Below are 20,473 nucleotides of genomic sequence, written 5' to 3'. Positions count from 1 at the left end.
TCTTCAAACGAAGAGCGAGTGGAAGAGATGGGTAGAAAGGTTGTTGCCCTTGCTCTTGATACTGAAAAAAGTAGCTGTACATTTATGACTGCACTTCACAATAGAATGGCGACAATGAATGTGGCTTTGCTAGACAAACTCATGAAGAGACAATTACAACTAGAAGAGTTATCGATAGACATGCAGCAAGAAGAGATCAGGAACAGTAAAAGTTTCCTGCGCCAATTGAAGTCTAGAGACATATACAGTGAAATCAAGGAACTGACAAAGGAAGTCAAACAGTGTCCACCCAGGAAAGCCATGCACATATCGAAAAGGTTGGAAAAACTGCGTCATGCAAGTAACATGACACAAGAGATTTGGCAAGAAATGTTGGATGAAAGTGACACCGACAATGATGATGAGAATGGGGCACATTTAGAAACAGTACAAGACATACGGCAAGAGGCCTTGGAAGCCAAACTATTAGAAGCACCTACAGTTTGCACAGTTTCTACAGACAGCAAAGAAACACACTCAGAAAAAAATAAAGTGAAATAGTTTTTATTGATTAAATGACGGTTTAATTTATTTTTAATTGATGGATGGATGGATGGATGGATGGATAGATGGATGAATGAATGAATGAATGGATTTATTGGTTTATTTGTTTGTCAACTGGAATACTACTGGAACATGGTCCACACAGACCGCTGTCCAGAGCTGTCAAATTGTAACACTCTGGGTTATTACCACCTCGACACACTCTGATAGTTGGAAAATCGGGTTGTTCTATGTAACAGGCAACACCGTGTCTGGGATCAAATAAGGGTCTTTTAACGAGACGAGACGAATGACATCGTCCACATCTGGGTTCAAGAGTGTCTTCGTGGAGATAGTAGACATAGCGGGGAGCTCTGTTCTTTATATTCAAACAAGTAAGCACAGCATAGCAATGACGACACTGGATAACACTCGTGTGATGGGCCACGTATAGTTTCCATTCCTCGTCTGGTGAATTTCTGCTGCTTGAAAGCTTAGACAGCACCCTGGGGTCCATGTCGTACACGAACTTGATCTGAAAGGCACGTCTGTGCAAAAGCAAAAGTGTCTTGACCAATCTCTTTTGCCTAACTGTCATTTTATGTATTGTCATTGCAACCCCCCTCGAATCGTAATGGAGTATTTGTTGTCTGAGATGAACCAGTGCTCGCAAGAAAGTCTGGTGCTTGACTGTCTTGGGATAACACACAAGGACATCGAGTGGCCACTGCCAAACATACCTCTCATAGACCAACTTCAACAATAATGGTAGTCTAACAGGTGCCACTTTAGGCAGTTTATTGAGAAGCAGTTTACATAGGTCGATGCACTTTGCCACGCGAGTAATTGGCATTACACTTTTCCATCTGCTTGTTTTGAATTGTGGCAGGGGATACAAGTACGATTTCGGTTTCAAGTGTGTACTAATCAAACAATCCAGTTTATGTTGCCCGACAGACACATCTTTATCTAGCCAGGCATGATAAAACATACACGCAGGGTGAACAGATTGTTTGTAAAACATCTTCAACACCATTAGTCTGACCCAGTGGGGATGAATAGGAGTGTTGTCATCGATTTTCTCTTTCACAAGCCCTTGTAACTCGGACACTATGAGTTTGACCAGCTGTCTACCCTCTCTGCAGTTTCGGATATCTGTTGTCTCTTTCTTATTGCCTTGGCATTGCAATATGCCAGCCAAAAACACCTCCACTTGCAATTGATCAAGTTGTGTCCCTGGCAAAGACAACAACACACGCTGCAAACAAGTCTGAAAGAAAGCCATAGCCAAAATGTCTCACTTTGAAGTGGGATCTGCGTTTTCATTCAATTCAAAAGACATGAACGTGACGTGTCTGGTAAAAATACAACCACGCAATAGTTATGAGTGGTAAAAGCATCAAAGTAAATAGTAGGGACCACGGAAAAGCATCTGTACTGGAATGTTGAGTGTCGACTTCATCCTTGTCACCCTTGTCATATTCAGTCCATTGTATATAAAACGTCAACGAATTTCGGTCCATGTGATAAAAGTCGTCAACGAGACAACAACTGTACTCCCAGTCAAAGTGTTTGTTAAGTTTGTGCATTGAATTGCATAAATTATAGCCCTGTCCATCAAGTGTTACTTTAACTTTATAGAATTTCGATGACCCTCCCATTTCATGAAGAGAAACGGTGTTGTACTGTGTGACTCTGCCACCCACGGTGTTCTCTATGACGCTGACGAAATCTCTGTCGCCCAACCGTTTACTTGCCAAGTTGTCTCCATCCTCGTCTGAAAAGTAGTCTTTGGAAGCAATGTTCATGCACAACACGAGATTGTTCTGTTTTTCGGCTCTGAGAACATAGATGTTGAAACAAACAGCATACAAGTCTTCCAAGGAAACCAAGTAATCACAAAGGCATTTGACATCACACTTTCTGACACCAGCATTTGTAGAGGCACCAATGACAAAGTAGATTACAAATACATTATCCCCTATGTTCTGAACATCATGCACAGGTTTCAAATTAAATGGATCATCAGTCAAACATTCTATGATGTCATCAAACACTACTCTTGAAAGCATTCTTCATGTTTGTTTAGGACAATGACATATGCATAAATACACTCATTTCAGACTCCTACAGGAAACTATGGAATTATACGTTTTCGGTTTTCAATTACATTTCCATCAAAGCTCTCATAGTAGACTTATTTTTTGGTATCCTGACTTAAAACAATGAATATCAGTTCAATGCTTTGTAACCAGGGATGAAATGTCTACCAGTAAGAAAGCATGTTCCATTTCGATTCACTAACACACAATTTGTCCGATTCTATCTTGGTGTACACAGGACTTTTTGGTCACATGACATATATGCAAATTAGAATTTGATAGTTTTTTTTAACATGGGTGTGTAGACTTTTTTTTCCAAAAATTTTTCAGTCGCTAGTGGGTGGGTGTGTAGATTTTTTAAAAACCCCACATTTTTGCATGTTTAAATTGACCCTTATAAAACTCCCACAATTCATTGGACATAGAATTGTTTTGTGACAATTAAAACTCCCATAATTCATTCCAATTGTTTTGTGAAGTAAAAAACTCCAACGATGTAGGTTAAGACAAAAGAAAACTATGACGTCACAATTTTATCTTGTTCTTTTTTATGGTGGATGTACTTCATGACCTAATGCCATTGAAATGTGACGTCATAGTTTTCTTTGGGGGAAAAGTATAAACTTTTTTTTTTGTACTTGACGTCATGACCTAATGCCATTGAAATGTGATGTCATAGTTTTCTTTGGGGAAAAGTATACATTTGTAAGGTCATTTTTTTTGTACTTGACGTCATGGTTTACTTCATGCCATTGAAATGTGACGTCACAGTTTTGTTTGGTGAAAAGTATAAATTTGTAAGGTCAACCATCTTGGGCAACCATTTGACTTTTTCGCTCACTCAATCAACATGATGGATCAACAGCGAAAATACCAGGACATGTTTTTCTGCACATATCATCATGCAGCAGAATTGGAAACTGCTAAGAAAAGCGGTCTACTTTCAAAGCATGCTCCTGGAGGACAAATCCCTTATCTTGACACAGTTATCAGAGACATGGCATCACCATCGATGGTTCAGTGTACAGACATTGAAGGGGAGGAAGATTTGATTGTCACCGAGGCATTTAAAGGTACAAAAGTCGAATGCTTTATGAACAGATATGGTGATTTCGTAATGTCAAGCAATGGAAAGTTGTACGAAAATCCTTTCACCCTCTCCTGTGGCTTGAACAAGACGACAAACACTTGGCTTTTGCCCCATCTGAGCCATGGGATCTATAGGAAACTCAATCAGACATTCCACTCTACAAGAGAACAAGAGGTGGACAAGATTGTGGCAGTTTTGGTCATCGGAGATGTCACGTACTCAGAGAAGCTGAAATATCATTTCGTGGTGTATCGTGTAGCACTGCTGACGGAAACCCAAAACCAGTTCTTTGCAATGTCACATCGTGATTCAGTCTATTTCTCACATCACATCATCGGGTTGGATCACATTCCCGCTTGTACCTACGATTGCAGGAACGGCCTTGGTGAAGACTTCTACAGCGACTCGAGATGCAATATCGACTTCATGGCAGTGCCTGAAAATGCTGTGTTCCTAAATAAATTCAAGTTCGAGATGCTGCCTGTAGCAAGTGTTTCGGAAGAAGACAACAGTGAGACAGAATTAGATAGTGAATGAAGAATGAACAATTAAGAGTCTCCATTGTTTGTTTGTTCTTTGTTTATTGGTTCAATAAATTGTTATTCAAACCAAAATAATATTGCATATTTGTAATTATACACATACACTCATTGCATCTGTAATACATAACATGTCTTTACTCCTGGAAGAACGCAGCGTTGCAGAAATGAGCTTCCAGAAATATTTTTTCTCAGTGCCATTCTACACATATTCAATTTTATTGAAACATCATAGATAATCTGGAACCCTTCCCTTGCTGTCACTAACCAACGGCATTATTCGTTTTCGGTTTTCAATTACATTTCCATCAAAGCTCTCATAGTAGACTTATTTTTTGGTATCCTGACTGAAAACAATGAATATCAGTTCAATGCTAAAAAATCAGTTTTGTAACCAGGGATGAAATGTCTACCAGTAAGAGAGCATGTGCAATTTGTCCGATTCTATCTTGGTGTTCACAGGACTTTTTGGTCACATGACATATATGCAAATTAGAATTTAACAGTTTTTAGTTAACATGGCTGTGTAGACTTTTTTTCCAACAATATTTTCAGTCGTTAGCGGTTGGGTGTGTAGATTTTTTAAAAACCCCACATTTTTGCATGTTTAAATTGACCCTTATAAAACTCCCACAATTCATTGGACACAGAATTGTTTCGTGACAATTAAAACTCCCATAATTCAATTTGTGAAGTAAAGAACTCATGTGACACATTACTGTAAAAGGACAAAAAACAATACGAAAATAAATTATTTGTTGTTAATCATCAAGTTTATTATCATTTCCTTTCGTTGGTCATGTTTAAAGTTTGTAATCAAAGCAGTCAATGGGTTCGGGCCCATGCAAGTTATCAACAAATAGGCCATTACAAGAACCTCCTCTCTTCAATAGCTCAAGTGTGTTTTTGTTGAAATCTATTAGAATGTCAAAGCTCCAGAAGAGAGTGCTCAAAGGTCCCAGTTCTTCGTCTCCTCCATAAAGGAGAAGTCGACCATCTTTATAGGCTTTACCGACCATTGGAGCATTACAATGCCTGCTTTGATTTATGTTATCCTTGTACAGCATGTTCAAATCGTCTTTGCCAATATGAGCCCCTTTGACCTGCAACTTAACCTCTTTCCAGTCATTCAATTCAGTGTTCTGCATGGCAAACACTGGCATGCTTATGAGTATCTCACTAAGCTGAGGGGAAATAACCCTTTCCTCCATTTCCATTGAACCAATACACACTAGTCCCACATTGGGCACATAATGCAGTGACGGGAAATAATAGCCATTCGGGAGGGGTGGATAACTTATCCAGTCTTCGTCAATGCAATTGAAAGGCTCCTTTCCATGACTGATAATGTCCTCATTGTTTCTGTGTATTTGGCTCACAGCAATAATATCTATATCTATTTCTCTAGAGTTGGCATCACTTGCATATACAATTTTGCAAGACCCTGCAGAAGAGGGTACGGGCATGATGCATATGCTTCTCCTGCAAACATCATCACATATGCCAGATTCGTATTTGTAGTGCGATCTGGATGTAATGCAACCATCCTTTTCCGTTTTCCAAGGCCCATTGCAGTGCATTACAATAAGATGGTAACTAAAGGGTTCTGGAATCAGAACAAATTTGTCATAACTGTATATTCTCACGAAAGGATCAACGACCTTAGCGTTGCGGTACCTTTCACAAAAAAGGAATTCCCAATTCAAACCATTACGAGGATTATTGGAACATGGCAAAGGCCCAGCATATATAACAAACAGCATACACACTTTTTCGTAATATATTATTACACTTGCATCAATAAAGAACATTCTGTTTCCGGAAACCACCTTGAAATCAAACCTTTTAAATCTTTTTACTCTCCATCGGTAACTTGTGTCCATTGGCATTTCTCTAAAATAAGTGTCCTCATTAGTTCTGCCATGTGAATCACTAATCTGTACAAAGCTGTTTTCTCCAATGCCCACCCTATAGGTAGTACAATCTATTGGAGCAATTGTTTCGTCCTGAGTACGAGACTTTGTTTCTTTGGCAAAAGCATGGACGAGTGCATTTGTTAATTCCTCCTTAGCCTCCATGCTTTCTATGGCTTGGACTGATGTCAAAACATTTTGCATGGACGGAGACATTTTACTGGCTAATAGAGAACGGGCATCAAGTGCCAGTGGCTTTAGCATGTCACACACGGTCTGAAACACCTTATCACCAATGAGGGCATCTTTATCTCTTGAGATACAGAAAAGCAACACACAGGCTTGCAATGGGTCTATTTTTCTTACTTCTACACTACTTTTCAACCAATCCCTGACCATGTAAAACACGCCAACATCGTTTCCTTTTAACTTCTTCTTCCGCTGCACAAAACGAGAGACATGCTCCCAACACCAAGAATTCGATACTCTGCTTGTGTCGACAAAATGACTAGCAAACACAGCCAGATGGCCAGCCACAACATCTAGCAGGTCATCGTTCATTGCCGGCAAGTCACAAAGTACTTTGAAGAAGTAGACCAGTTTTTCAAATGTACTGTACTCACTGTAACTCGTGATTAACTCACTGTCGAAATTTTTCAGTAAATAATGCGCGAGTCTTTCCAGCCACCCTGTCATGTTCAGGTAGTCAGCAGCAGTGGTAACATCACCAATGTTCTCGAGAGTAATGGACGTCTTTTGGCCAGAATCACCAGAAGCAGACATGACAATCTCTTTTCTTTCAATGAATGACAAGAACAAGTGCCAGTATTCGACTGGAAAAGGGGAGGCCTCAAACATAGATTCCAGTACCAATACACCAGAGCCACATTGTCGTGTCTCCAATTGGTTGAAATTGATTAGTCCTGCCAAATATGGAATTTCCACTTTCAGGTTTTCGAGCGACAGGTCGTACACTTGATCTTGGCAAACACAACGGCAAGAAAATATATCATGCTGTCGATCCATTTCGTCTAGTGAAAGCACTGAATGCAGTTGGGCCTAGACATTTATACTATTTTGAAAAGAAAGTTATGACGTCACATCAGGACTTTAATGGGATGGCATGGTCGTGACATGTAAATCACGATGTCGTAGGGTATATAAACATAGAGGTCATTCTTCTTCAGAAGCCAATTGTCAGTTGTCTGAGAGACTTAACGACTATGGTGGAGAGAAAAATCTGCCTTCGCCTGGGAGGCAACAAATATACTGTTTTACCCTCCGTTTTGAAAGAAGAAATACCTTACTTGGATTCTTTGATACGGTTTTACGAGTTGGGACAGGACATTGTCTATTTGGATAATCACGTCGAAAATGTGCACTTTGATATCAAGTACTGGCATTTGTTCTTGTCATACGTTCAGACAAGAAAATTCAGTTTCGAGGCCTACTACAGGAACGTAAATGAAAAGTGCAAAATTTATGTGACACCAGACAATCTTGCAGATATCACCTTTGTTGCTGACTTTCTTTGCATGAAGAATTGGATAGACGACCTCCAAAAAGAACTTCAAGTGTACTTCAAACATGAAGAGCCCTATGGTGTCTGTTTTTTTGCCAACAACACCCAAACCATGATGGATTACTTTGCCATACTCTGCAAGCAAGGGTTGTCAGAGACTTACAGTGATTTGACAGATACCATTGCTGGTTTGATAAAAATCTACACGAAAAAGGACTTCACCGAAGATGATTTCGTTTTATTTCAGCTCTGGGACCTGAGCGTATTATCCAGATTCGTGCATACAAAGAAATGTTTCAGAGGTTGTGACATAGACGTGTTCAATTTAGTTCAGAATTGGTGGAAGTGTTGTGGTGGCAATCTGGCAGATGATGCTGATGGAATTCACTGCATAACCAAATTGCTATTGCACTTGGACACCAATGACAAAAAGTTCGACATGATGATTATTGACACAGTCTGTGACCTGTTGAGACCTCTAGTAAGCACAGGCCGTTTTTCCGTCTACCAAAACATGCCAGCGTCAACACAGTTGGTTTTGGCAGATATATGTAAGACAGAGCCAACAAACTTGAAGAAGCAATTGATAGAAACAGTGTTGAGGGAGTTTGTGCAAGAAACTAAAGAGGTTGATAGAAAGAAACACTCTAGGCCATTAAATCGTGCACTCTATTGCTTTGGAGTAGCTGGACCTTATATCATTATGAGGGATTGCAATGGTTATAAAAGATATCAGAGGTGGTTCCCATGCGGAATACATTATCTAAAACAAATATTCTTGTATACAGACTATGACTTAAAAGTCAACGATTCTCAAAATAGCGTTTTCTACATCAGTAGAGAAAGGTTATACCCAAACTGTTTGAAATTGTACAGTGTTAACATCGACTCTTTGATGCGCGGATGGGACAAATGGCAACCACGAGTCGAATGGGTTAGCGAGTACCGACTGCCAAAAGACATGCTTCTGAAAGTGCATCTGTTTGAGGAATTTGTTTTATTCTTGGTGCAAATCTGTTCCATATGTGATATATTCATTCTTCACAGAGATGGACCTTGGAAAATCAAAGACAATCTTAGTTCTTGTATGCAATTGAAACCATTTTTAAAGTATAACATTATTCTTTACCCAGACCTACCTTCGTTGACAATGTGTTTCATGCCAGGACCTTGTAATCAGGACGACTGCTACATTGTTTACGCTTCCAATGCTATTTCGATGAAAGTTATTGTGCAGTTGGTCAGCATTGATTCAAGATACAGGAGTGTTACCGACGTGATAACAAGAACGAATGACGAAGACGAACCTTTGTTGTGTAACAAAAACACTCTTATTGCTTATCCACCAGTGGAAGTAGGTGATTATTTCCCGTCCATGTTTTTCGTGTCCTCGGTTGGTCTAGTCTTCCTAGGCAAAATGTATTTCACAAATCGCGAGGTAGACAGGCACAGCAAAACATGTCTAATGCAAGTGAAGATACCAATTTATCTCCTTGACATGAGTGGCACTGTTCATTGGCAGAATTATATACCGGTATCTTCACTTGACATGGGTGGCACTGGTCATTGGCAGGAATTGACTATGAAAAGCAAAGACATACGTGTGAAAGTGGACTTTTTCAACAAGCTCATGTCTCCATGTGTGTTTAGATGCAAAGGTAGCAAACATGTGTCGTCCTGTCTGAAAAAGAAAACAACAGTGCCCCTGACAGGAAAAGTTTTCAAAAATGGAAAAAAACTTCTATTGTACTGGGGAGATGAACGCCTGGTTTGCACAAGGTTACTGTTTACAGAATATAATATTGTGATTGATTTCGAAGAAATGACCACCACCCTGGTGAAAAAGTGTCATAACCGATGGTGTCAATCAATAACAAGATACCGCCCGCAGGTTTGTGAACCCATTGGAGCATGGGAAGAGAACATTTGCCCTTAAAAGGACAAAAAAAAAAGCAATAACAAAATAAATGATTTGTTCTTAATTTTCATGTTAATTATCACTTCATGTTTAAAGTTCGTAATAAAAACAGTCATTGGGTTCTGGCCCATGCACATTTTCTCAACAACATCCTCTTTTGTTTCGTGGCAATACATCTCTTCAGGAAATGGGTTGTGAAACTTCACATGTATGCAAATGAGGCTTCTGAAACATTTTCGTGGGAGTATCAATTGGCAAATGGTCACATGACATATATGCAAATTAGAATTTGACAGTTTTCTGTAACACGTGTGTGTAGACTTTTTTTTCAAAATTTTTTTGAGTCGCTAGTGGTTGGGTGTGTAGATTTTTTAAAAACCCCACATTTTTGCATGTTTAAATTGACCCTTATAAATCTCCCACAATTCATTGGACACAGAATTGTTTTGTGACAACACATCACTTCACTTGACATGCATTCTCTTGTGCATGCAAATGAGGCTTCTGAAACATTTTCGTGGGAGTATCAATTGGCGTATGGTCACATGACATATATGCAAATTAGAATTTGACAGTTTTCTTTAACACGTGTGTGTACACTTTTTTTTCAAAAACTTTTTGAGTCGCTAGTGGTTGGGTGTGTAGATTTTTTAAAAACCCCACATTTTTGCATGTTTAAATTGACCCTTATAAATCTCCCACAATTCATTGGACACAGAATTGTTTCGTGACAACACATCACTTCACTTGACATGCATTCTCTTGTGCATGCAAATGAGGCTTCTGAAACATTTTCGCGGGAGTATCAATTGGCGAATGGTCACATGACATATATGCACATTAGAATTTGACAGTTTTCTGTAACACGTGTGTGTAGACTTTTTTTTTCAAAATTTTTTTGAGTCGCTAGTGGGTGGGTGTGTAGATTTTTTAAAAACCCCACATTTTTGCATGTTTAAATTGACCCTTAAAAACTGTTGCACAGGTTATGTGATCACGTTCTTTTGTTTTTTCTTGTACATGGCCCAGTGTGTGCCTATGTTTGACATGACCAGTCAAAAAGAGTATCGTTATCATAACGTGAGACCGTGAGAAAGTGTATAGTGACGTCATAACTTTCATAATTGTCATCGTCCAATGGATTGTCGTTACGTCACGATTTTTTTGTAGTCCACGTTATAGTTTTCTATATAAGCAGGGTATTGAAATCTGACATATCATATCTTACCAACCTTCACACAGACTTGTAATCCCAAAACATGGAGACCCAAGAAGATAATAAGAAGGGCAGAATGTTCGAAAGTTACAGGGAAATGACCAACTACTACCGGCAACTACTGTTGTCTGCCCAGGAGGAAGAGGTGGAGACCCTGGGGCACTTTCTCGTGGCAAATGAGAAGGTCAACCATATTCAACACCTAAATGGAGAAGACTATAGCATGTGTGCTGAGATGAGCAGAGACGAACTTGAAAGGTGCAATGACTCCATGATAACACTGACCGTTAGTAAAGACCTCAGCCATGCAGTTACCGATGTTGATCTTTGGAACGAGTGGTATGACATTGCAGACTACTGTGAGTTCATTTTGGAGGATGACCATACCCGAGTCAGGGACAAATATGGAGAATACATCAGGCCACGAGGTTTGGGTGTCATATACAATGTTAGGTGGCCTGGTGTTGGCATGGATGTTACTACGTTACCTCGAATACACAGAATGACACTAGAAGTGAGCAAGTCTTTCATTCGCCAGCAGGAGACTGAGCTCGACTGTAAGGTCCACAGACATCAGACAAGAGAGTTTGACAGAACGCACACCAATTTCTACCTACTGAAACCTGGCTTTGCCATTCCCATAGTGTACAAGCGATCTGAACGAAAGGGCACAGAGAGGAAATGCTGGGTGACTGAAGAGGAGTTTTGGGGGTGCAGGAATAAATGAGGAAATGAATAAAGATATCATTAAATAAACAAATAAATGATTTATTGTCATAGTGTGTGAGTCCTTTACAAATCCGAGTGTTAATGTGCATGGGTACCACCTCTTATCTTCCCATGGACGGATACTCATGGAACATCGTATCTTTCAGTCGGCCAGTAGTTACAAAGAATGGATTGAAAGTCAAAAGTTAGAGGCCCAGAAGCTGATATCGAAGGAGTTTAGTAAGAAAGGTCATGGGTCATTGTTCTTTCTTGACCATGCCCATTTTAATGTATTGCGTACCAGTTTTCAGAACAATCCTGTTTGTCACTGTGTCCTGACGAGGATATCTGACAACATTTCAATTAGTGCCATGTTTGAGAATGGAGTGAGAACTGGGGCCAGGTTGTCATGTGAGCGAGAGGAGGACAGTGACAAAGTCGTAAATGAAAATATTCCAAACCATTTGTTGGACGCTTTTGAGAAATCATTCAAAGGCCACTTGCAGAAGTTTGTTCGATTAGTCATACGTTCCGTGTTGATTTATGGTTTTGTTGTCCTTGGTACTTCCAAGGAACTCAATCTCCCTGAAGCAATTGATGATGACAGGTATATTGTCTTTCGTGACATGGAGGGTTTTCTGCATGCCAGGGCCTTGGATGGATCTGAGTTGCGCATCGTCTGCCGAGACGAGCCAGATGTCAATGGCAGAGCAAAAAGTGCCATGTCCTATCTCTATGACAAGTGTTTGCAGATACAACACTTGCAGTGGTGCAGAGATATGAGCATCAGAAATGCCTGCCGTCAGCTTTTTGTTGTTGGTACGAAAGACGACCCAGATGGTAAGGATGCACAACGGCTTCGTACTGACATAGATATCCTCGATGACCAAATGACAACCAGTGCCATTCAGTCTGTGTTGCAAGCCAAAATGGGACTCTCTTGTCCAAAGTCTTCGACCTTGCTTGATATGGAGCGAGAAAGTATGGGCAAGATGAGAGAAAAGACAAGACTTGTCGGCGAGTTAGAAGCCGTGAAGTTGGAAAACTCAAAGCTCTGGAAGACGATTGGTCGAATGAAAACCAACACTCTCTTCAGTGGTGGCGTGGAGGAAGGTGACTTACCTGGTCCTGGAATCGACAGGCGTTATGATCGGGTCATTGAAAACCTCGAAGAAGACAAGAAGGTGGAAGCGAGCTGGCTTGGGGTGAGACCATTGGACATAACACATTCTGTTGATGAATTCAACCAACATGTTCGCAATACACTCTTGGGTACGATCTCTTTCACTAACCACGTTGGTTATACGGGGAAGCTGGGGAGTCAAAAGGGGACGACAACGTCCACTAATGACTATGACAGTCTACAGAAAATGATTGATGTGTGTTCATTGGCATGGCAGGAGTTCATTGTTAATGCAGTGCTTGCTCCTTGGATGGACAAAACGGGTATTCCGCTTGTGCCAGCCAAACCAAAACGTCTTGAAGACTTGGCAGCCATTTTACCTTTTTTCAAATATCTCAGAAATAACAGGGGGGTTAGTATTCTGTCGGAGGTGCTAGACATACCAGAAAGTGATTTCGTGAGTGACTTTGAGACACGTTCACAGTCCATGTTATAAACGTAATTCAGCACACAAATTGGCAATGCATTGAGTGCAGTCATGGACATCACACGGGTTACTAGATATGACAAAATAGGTAAGCGTTATTTGAGATGCTATGTGAAAGTGGTTTGCAATGGTAGAGAATGGTGCGGCACTGCAGTCAGCCAAATCGACCTAATCCAATTAGAAGTGAGAATCGGGTTGTGTCTCCGAGGAGAGAAAATGGCTGCAAACAGTTTTATGAGGCAGAGGAGTATCAATCATCTTTACCAAAACAAGAATCGGGTAAGGGTGACTAAAGTACTGATAGTTTATCAAGACAATGAGAAAGAAAGGCTTCAGTGGCAAGCTTTAAATCGTGTGCTCAGTCAGATCAATACCGATACTACTTGCAAGGACGCTGTACTTAAGCTTACTGAGGATTCAGCGACCAGATTCAAAAAGAATTCCCATCGCCGTAAAGTAAAGCTGATGGCCCTGAACTCCAAGTTACCACTGCATTATCTTTCAAAATACATTGACGATAATCAGGAGGAGAAGGAGAAGGAGGAAGGGAAGGAGAAGGACAAGAAAAACAGTTATATTGGCTATGGTCCAGTTGAAGCATTGGGCAATAAAGATTTAATAATTGTTGAAGATCACTTGCCAGATGAGCCAATCTTTTCAAATTCGTGCTCGAAAAAAGAAAGGAGACACTGCTGGGAACACCTAAAACATAACCCCTATGGCATTTCTGGTTTCTATAGTAGTGAAGATTGTGATCGATTACAAAAATATCGGGAAGAAAAGAAAAGTAAAGTAATTAGGGGAAGTACTAAATTGCTGACAATGAACGATGTACACATGTTATGGACATGTTGGAATCAACAAAATCACACCCATAGTCACAACAAATAAAACCATATTGTCAAAACTTATCCATGTGTGTGTTCTATTAAGATATATAATAGATACTCTTTCTAAGATTCTGTACCACATTAAACATAAGACACAGTATATGCTTTTTACAGAGTGAATTTATTCATTTGTTTGTTTGTTTGTGTCTACTACATTTCTTTCTGTTGCAGTGCTTTTTTCTGTTTGCAAATCTCTCTGACTTCACTGAACAGTGATTTCAGTAACTTGACCATATCTGGTTGTATCCCCATTTGTCCAGTCACACTGTCTGTAAAACAAATCTGTTTCAAAACAACAGACTGTAAAGTTCGACATATACGCATTTGCTCGTCATACACGCGTTCTGCAGAGGGTTGAATATGGAGTGCAAAATGGTCATGAACTTCTTTCCTCTTGAGTTGTGTCAGTCTCGTTTTCAGGTCTCGAGTGTCTGGTAAATCTGGTATTTTCCTAAAGTATTCCAACAGTCCATCTAAAACATCTGTTACGGTGTTGGCATCTGGAACGTAACCCGAATCTTGATACTGTTTTTCTGCCCAAGCCAGAACATTTTTAGAAGGTTCTCCCCTTTGTTCAGCAGTTATGTTTATTTCACACAGAGCACACGACGTGTCATATGGTGAATTCCCATCAAATGCTGCAAATGGTAATGGCTGAACTGCAGGCTGGTAAGGAACATCTTCACTACACACGTTGATGTCCATTTTATTATTATCATATTATTTGTCTGACACGTTAGTAGGTTTTGTCTGTAAGTATTTGTCACACGAACAAAAAGTGACGAATGTAAGATCATCGACAATATTACCAATAATTGGATTGACACTGTTGTATTTTTTCCAATGTCTGTCTTTTTTGAACATCAAGTAACCATCTTTGTTTGTTAATTCAAGTTCCGACTCACCCAAAAACACACCTTCAAACTGGGACTGCGAATCTTCATTGGTGTAGTCCATAGTGTCGTCAAGAGCAAGTGATGGAACTGTGTCTTTCAAAACACTTTTTGGTGTACCAATAATAATAGTATCTGAACCCGAGGATGTACCACTGCTCAAGCTAATAATGTCATTTTGCTGTGGAACAATGTGTTCCATTTGCTCGTATTCTTCATCTATGTAATGGTCATCGACATTTGTTTGACCGTCTATGAACTCTTCTTCACTTAAAACCTCTGCCATCAATGCCAAGTACTATGTAAATGGTGGTAAGGAGGACTCAAATACTCAAGTTTCTTACACGTGACATCTCTGAATAGGTTGGCCGAGAGCCATTGCATGGATGAATCCATCCACATACAACTCTGCCGATTTCTGTTTAGCCTGTGGAAAATAGCCATAACCTACAGACACGTGTCCCGTCTGGATGTTAGTGAGTACGTGTACCTTGTCGTGATCATCTGCACTGCAACAAGGCCCCTGTACCAAATACAGACCTTCTTCCCCTTCCCGAGTGTTGTTGAAAAGTCGTAAGATGTAGTAAGGTGTTCCCTTGGGGTCGTACAGGGGCATTTCGGACAAACAGTCTATTCGACTTGCTGCCATTAACTTGCTGTGGGTATCATTCATTGTGGCACATTTGCTTGCAGGTAGGTTGGTGCCATTGCTTGTTCTTTCCATAAAGATTCTCCCCTCCATGCTTTCGATTCGATACCCGTCCTCTTGCAACACAAATCTGTCACCATAAGGCACGTCACACTTGGCTTCATTGACAACTGTGGCCAGGTGTTTTAGGTACACCGTGTTTGTAAGGGAGGCCAAAAAAAGGATGAGAGCCACGGCTACTGCACCCACATAGAAATATCTGTCGTGTAACCTACTAAGGCTCTTGGCTCGTGCAGAGACACGGCATATGTCACGTGTAAAAGCTTCTGACCTATCCAACCCTTCAGTTTCTGTGTCGCTTTCGTCAAAATAGGCATTGGAAGATAATAGTTTGTTGTCGTCATCAAGGTTAAGGGATCCATTCCCCATCTCGTTGGTGTCCTGTTCATCACGATCAAATTCCCCCTGCTCCATGACAACTCGTGTGTATGCACTCGTCTCTTGAACCAACCTGTCTTGTCACCTTTCTTTGTAAACGTTGTCAAGCTGGTCAGACAAGAAATGACAATCAACAAAATGAAGACTGCAAAGAGGATTTTCATGTTACTAGTGTCAACACGTGTGGATCGCTAATACTTGTGTCTGTGACAATTATTACATTTGGTCATTTTGTTGTTAGGCCAAGCAACATGGAACTCATGGATCTGTGTGATGATTCCCTGGTATCTATTCTGTCCTTTTTACCTGTAATGGTACGTGAGAACATAATGCGAAAGATGTGTTGCCGTTTACAATATCTTTGCGATCACCCTTCTCTTTGGAATCATGTCGTCTTGCGGAATACTGACATACAGGAGAGTAGGGAAACTGTTTTGAACGTGTTCAGGCATTCACGTTTCTTTCGAACACTTGACATTGAGATCGATGAGACCAACCCTATTACATTGAGTCAAAGGGACCTTGAACACTTTCAACATGTCAAGAATCTGCATCGACTCGAATTCACCAACACCAGTTCTCGCACATTCAATTATTTGCAGGGGCGCTGGGAATGGTTTTCATGGAGACAGATTGTCTGCAATGTAAATTCCTTGCACACATTGATTCTGAATAATGTTCACATGTACGATTCTGAACTTTCCTTTATTGCAAACCAGAAGCATCTGTCTTGTCTTTTCCTGGTTGGAGTCCGTATCAAAACGTTGAAGTTCTTGCCACCCTTACCCTGTTTACGTCATTTGCATATAAAAGATGTTCCTATCCAGTCAGAAAATCTCGCGCATCTTTCTATGGTGCCGAACATCGTCGAACTAGACTTACAGGGTACTGTAGCCTATTATGATAGTATTTCACTTGAATTCCTTCCTCTCTTGTCTGAACTCGGAGAACTAACATTTAACTGCGACAACTCTGTAAATGTCTTGTGTAACTTTGCCAACATGCCAAATCTACGAAAAATAAATGGACGTGGAAGACTATTTCCTGAATCCATGTCAGGTACGCCTAGTCTAACACACGTGCAGTTTCATTTCAAAGACTTCCATGACATTGAAAAGCTGTGTAAATCAGCCACGAAACTGCGAGAAATCGATTGTTACTGTTCTTTTCATGAACCTGAACATTTTGATGAAATAATCTCGCACATGATGATATCCCATGACAGTATAGAGAGGGCTAGTTTTAGGTTTGTGTTATACTATAAAGAAGACGAATGGAACTTCAAACGTAATGAGAAAGGGTATATAGATACTGTACATAGAGAATTCATCTAGATAATCGTTTTATTTAATGTTGTTTAATTGTTTTTGAGAATGTTTTTGATCACATGACATCTATGCAAATGAGGAGTTCGGTATCTACTTTAACATGGCACAGTAGAAATTTAAAAAAAAAAATTGTGCTGGGGAAGGCAGAGTTGGTGGAGATTTTTAAAAAACCCCGATTTTTGCATTTTTAAAATGACCCTTAAAAATTACATACAATTCGCAGTTAAAGCTCTCATAATTCACTGGACACATATTTTGTTTGTGATAGCATGAACGACACGTTCTTTTCGATGTGGACATTTATATATTTCATTGCCTGTGGCAGTTTTCGCATATTTCATTGCGGGATCAAGCAACATGGAACTCATGGATCTGTGTGATGATTCCCTGGTATCTATTCTGTCCTTTTTACCTGTAATGGTACGTGAGAACATAATGCGAAAGATGTGTTGCCGTTTACAATATCTTTGCGATCACCCTTCTCTTTGGAATCATGTCGTCTTGCGGAATACTGACATACAGGAGAGTAGGGAAACTGTTTTGAACGTGTTCAGGCATTCACGTTTCTTTCGAACGCTTGACATTGAGATCGATGAGACCAACCCTATTACGTTGAGTCAAAAGGACCTTGAACACTTTCAACATGTCAAGAATCTGCATCGACTCGAATTCACCAACACCAGTTCTCTCAGAATTAATTATTTGCAGGGGCGCTGGGAATGGTTTTCATGGAGACAGATTGTCTGTAATGTAAATTCCTTGCACACATTGATTCTGAATAAAGTTCAAATGTACGATTCTGAACTTTCCTTTATTGCAAACCAGAAGCATCTGTCTCGCCTTTCTCTGTTTAAAGTCCGTATCAAAACGTTGAAGTTCTTGCCACCCTTACCCAGTTTACGTCATTTGCATATACACGATGTTCCTATCCAGTCAGAAGATCTCGCGCATCTTTCTATGGTGCCAAACATCGTCGAACTAGACTTACGCACTGATTGGAATTATGGTATTTCACTTGAATTCCTTCCTCTCTTGTCTGAACTCAGAGAACTAACATTTTCCACTGGAACTTATGTGTGTAACCTTGCCAACATACCAAATGTACAAAGGTTACATGGAATTGCAATACTATTTCCTGAACCCACGCCAAGTATGTCTAGTCTAACATACGTGGACATTATGGTCGAAGACTTTCTACAGATTGAAATGCTTTGTAAATCAGCCTCAAAACTCACAGGAATCGACTGTTACTGTTTATTTGATGAACCTACACGTTTTGGAGAAATGATCCAGCACATGATAGTATGCCATGACTGTATAGAGAGGGCTCGTTTCAGTTTTGTGTCATCGTCTAGAGAAGACGAATGGGTATTCAAACGTAATGAGAGAGGGTATATAGATATTTTACATAGAATAGACATTTAATATTGAGCAACTTTGCTTATATGCACTCCTCTGACTTTTGTATGCATTTGTTTTGGGTAAATAAAAAAATGATATATTACACAAAGTTGATAGTAATCGTATTTTTTATTTTTGAAAAAGTAAATCATTATCAAACATCATCAAATTGTTCGGTGCTATCTTTTGTGATAGTGTGAAGGATATGTTCTTCTCATCAATGTTTATCGTACTGTATGACTTGCATTCTTCCAAAAATCAAGATGTGTCTTTCCAGATGATCGTCAAGATGTCTGGTCATTTAATCTTGCCAACTGTTCCAATGATTCGTTGTCCCTATTGTGTGTACGGGTCCTGCCTGATAAACAGTTCCATCGATTCTTGTAGGTTTAGGTTTCGATTCATAACAATATCCATTTTCTCGATGTGGTAATCTATTTTGTCTTCTAGATACCTTCTTCTCTTGTGCTCTTGTATCAAAACCCCTGCAAGTAGATTGCAGCTGCCCGATCTCAGTATTTCCAATTCTCTCTCCAGTTTCGCCTTTTGACTTCGTGTACAGACATTGATGTTTCTTATCAGAGTCTCGACGAGTTGCGAATCGCAGTCACTCCTTGTTGAAACGTGTTGGAATTGCCTCATACTGGACATTTTGTCAGTATAGCAGTGATGAGAATGTCGCTCAAATGGAAAAGCATGCAGATATTTATAGGCAACAACAAGACAATTATGACGTCGTGATGTGGCTTGATGGGGCACGTGCATGTTCTTCACGTCCAAAAAAAATAGTATTTTTTCCACATCCAGAAACTTATGACGTCATGTTTTCTCTACACGTGATGTGGCTTGATATAATATCGTATCATGGTGCATGTTTTTTACGTAAAGAAAATGACGTCACAGTTTTTCCACATCCTTGTGCTTTATACACTTTGAATTATACGTCATGGTGAAAATCAGCGGGTTAAAAAGCAGATCGTTTATTACATCGATTTCGTTGTCGGTCATTTTGACAAAAGAATTTTGTTCCCATATGCGAAGTGACGTTTCGACGATGGAGTGATGTGAGTTCCTTAAACCATAGAAGAGCGACGGCACCATTGTTATAATTTAAGTTAAACTTCTTTTCTTTCATCGCTGCATGTCAACTTCACCCTCGATTTACTAGTAGAACACAAGTAGTCATTGTTCGGGACACATACGTTGTCAGGGTATTTAAGGTATTTTTTTTTATCGGAAGGTTTTGGCAAACACTGTGTCTATAGCTACCTTGCCTTCGTTTGGCAGAGACCTTGTTCCGATGCCGGTAAAGTTGTACGTCAGTGACGGAGTTTGAACGTCGACGAATTTCTCTTGATCCGTGTCAAAGGTGTACCACTTTAATGAACCGCGAGTTTTGCTCGTCTTCTTGTCTTTTGTACAGTCGTAGACATATACACGAATGTTATTGTCGACGGCTAATTGAACCGTCCATCCTGTTCCTCCCTCGCATGTTTTTCTGTCTTCGGTAAGTAAACCGACGGCAAAGACTGCATGCGAGTCTTTGACTTGGTACCAGTTCCTCCGTAGTAAGTTGTCACAGAATTTATTCCGCGTTGGGAAATGTCTTTTCAGAGTTTGGTTAGCTGTTTTCAATTTATCATCCGCTAAATTGAGATTGTTTTGACTGAGAAAGACCCTTGCTTTGTTCTTCACGGCGTGTTTTTCAAACGAATACACTTTAGAGATGATATT

The 20,473-nt window shown here is 40.0% G+C and overlaps 1 protein-coding gene across 1 annotated transcript in view; it reads right to left on the bottom strand.

Annotated features, from left to right (window-relative positions):
* Positions 1 to 20,473, bottom strand: part of LOC144440436 (hydroxylysine kinase-like) — a 204,871-nt gene that overhangs the window by 164,340 nt on the left and 20,058 nt on the right. The window lies entirely within an intron of this gene.

The sequence above is a fragment of the Glandiceps talaboti genome, chromosome 9 (genome assembly GCF_964340395.1).
Source record: "Glandiceps talaboti chromosome 9, keGlaTala1.1, whole genome shotgun sequence".
NCBI lineage: Eukaryota > Metazoa > Hemichordata > Enteropneusta > Spengelidae > Glandiceps > Glandiceps talaboti.
The sequence above is the reverse complement of the archived record's forward strand: the minus strand, read 5'-3'. Positions and strand labels throughout refer to the sequence as shown.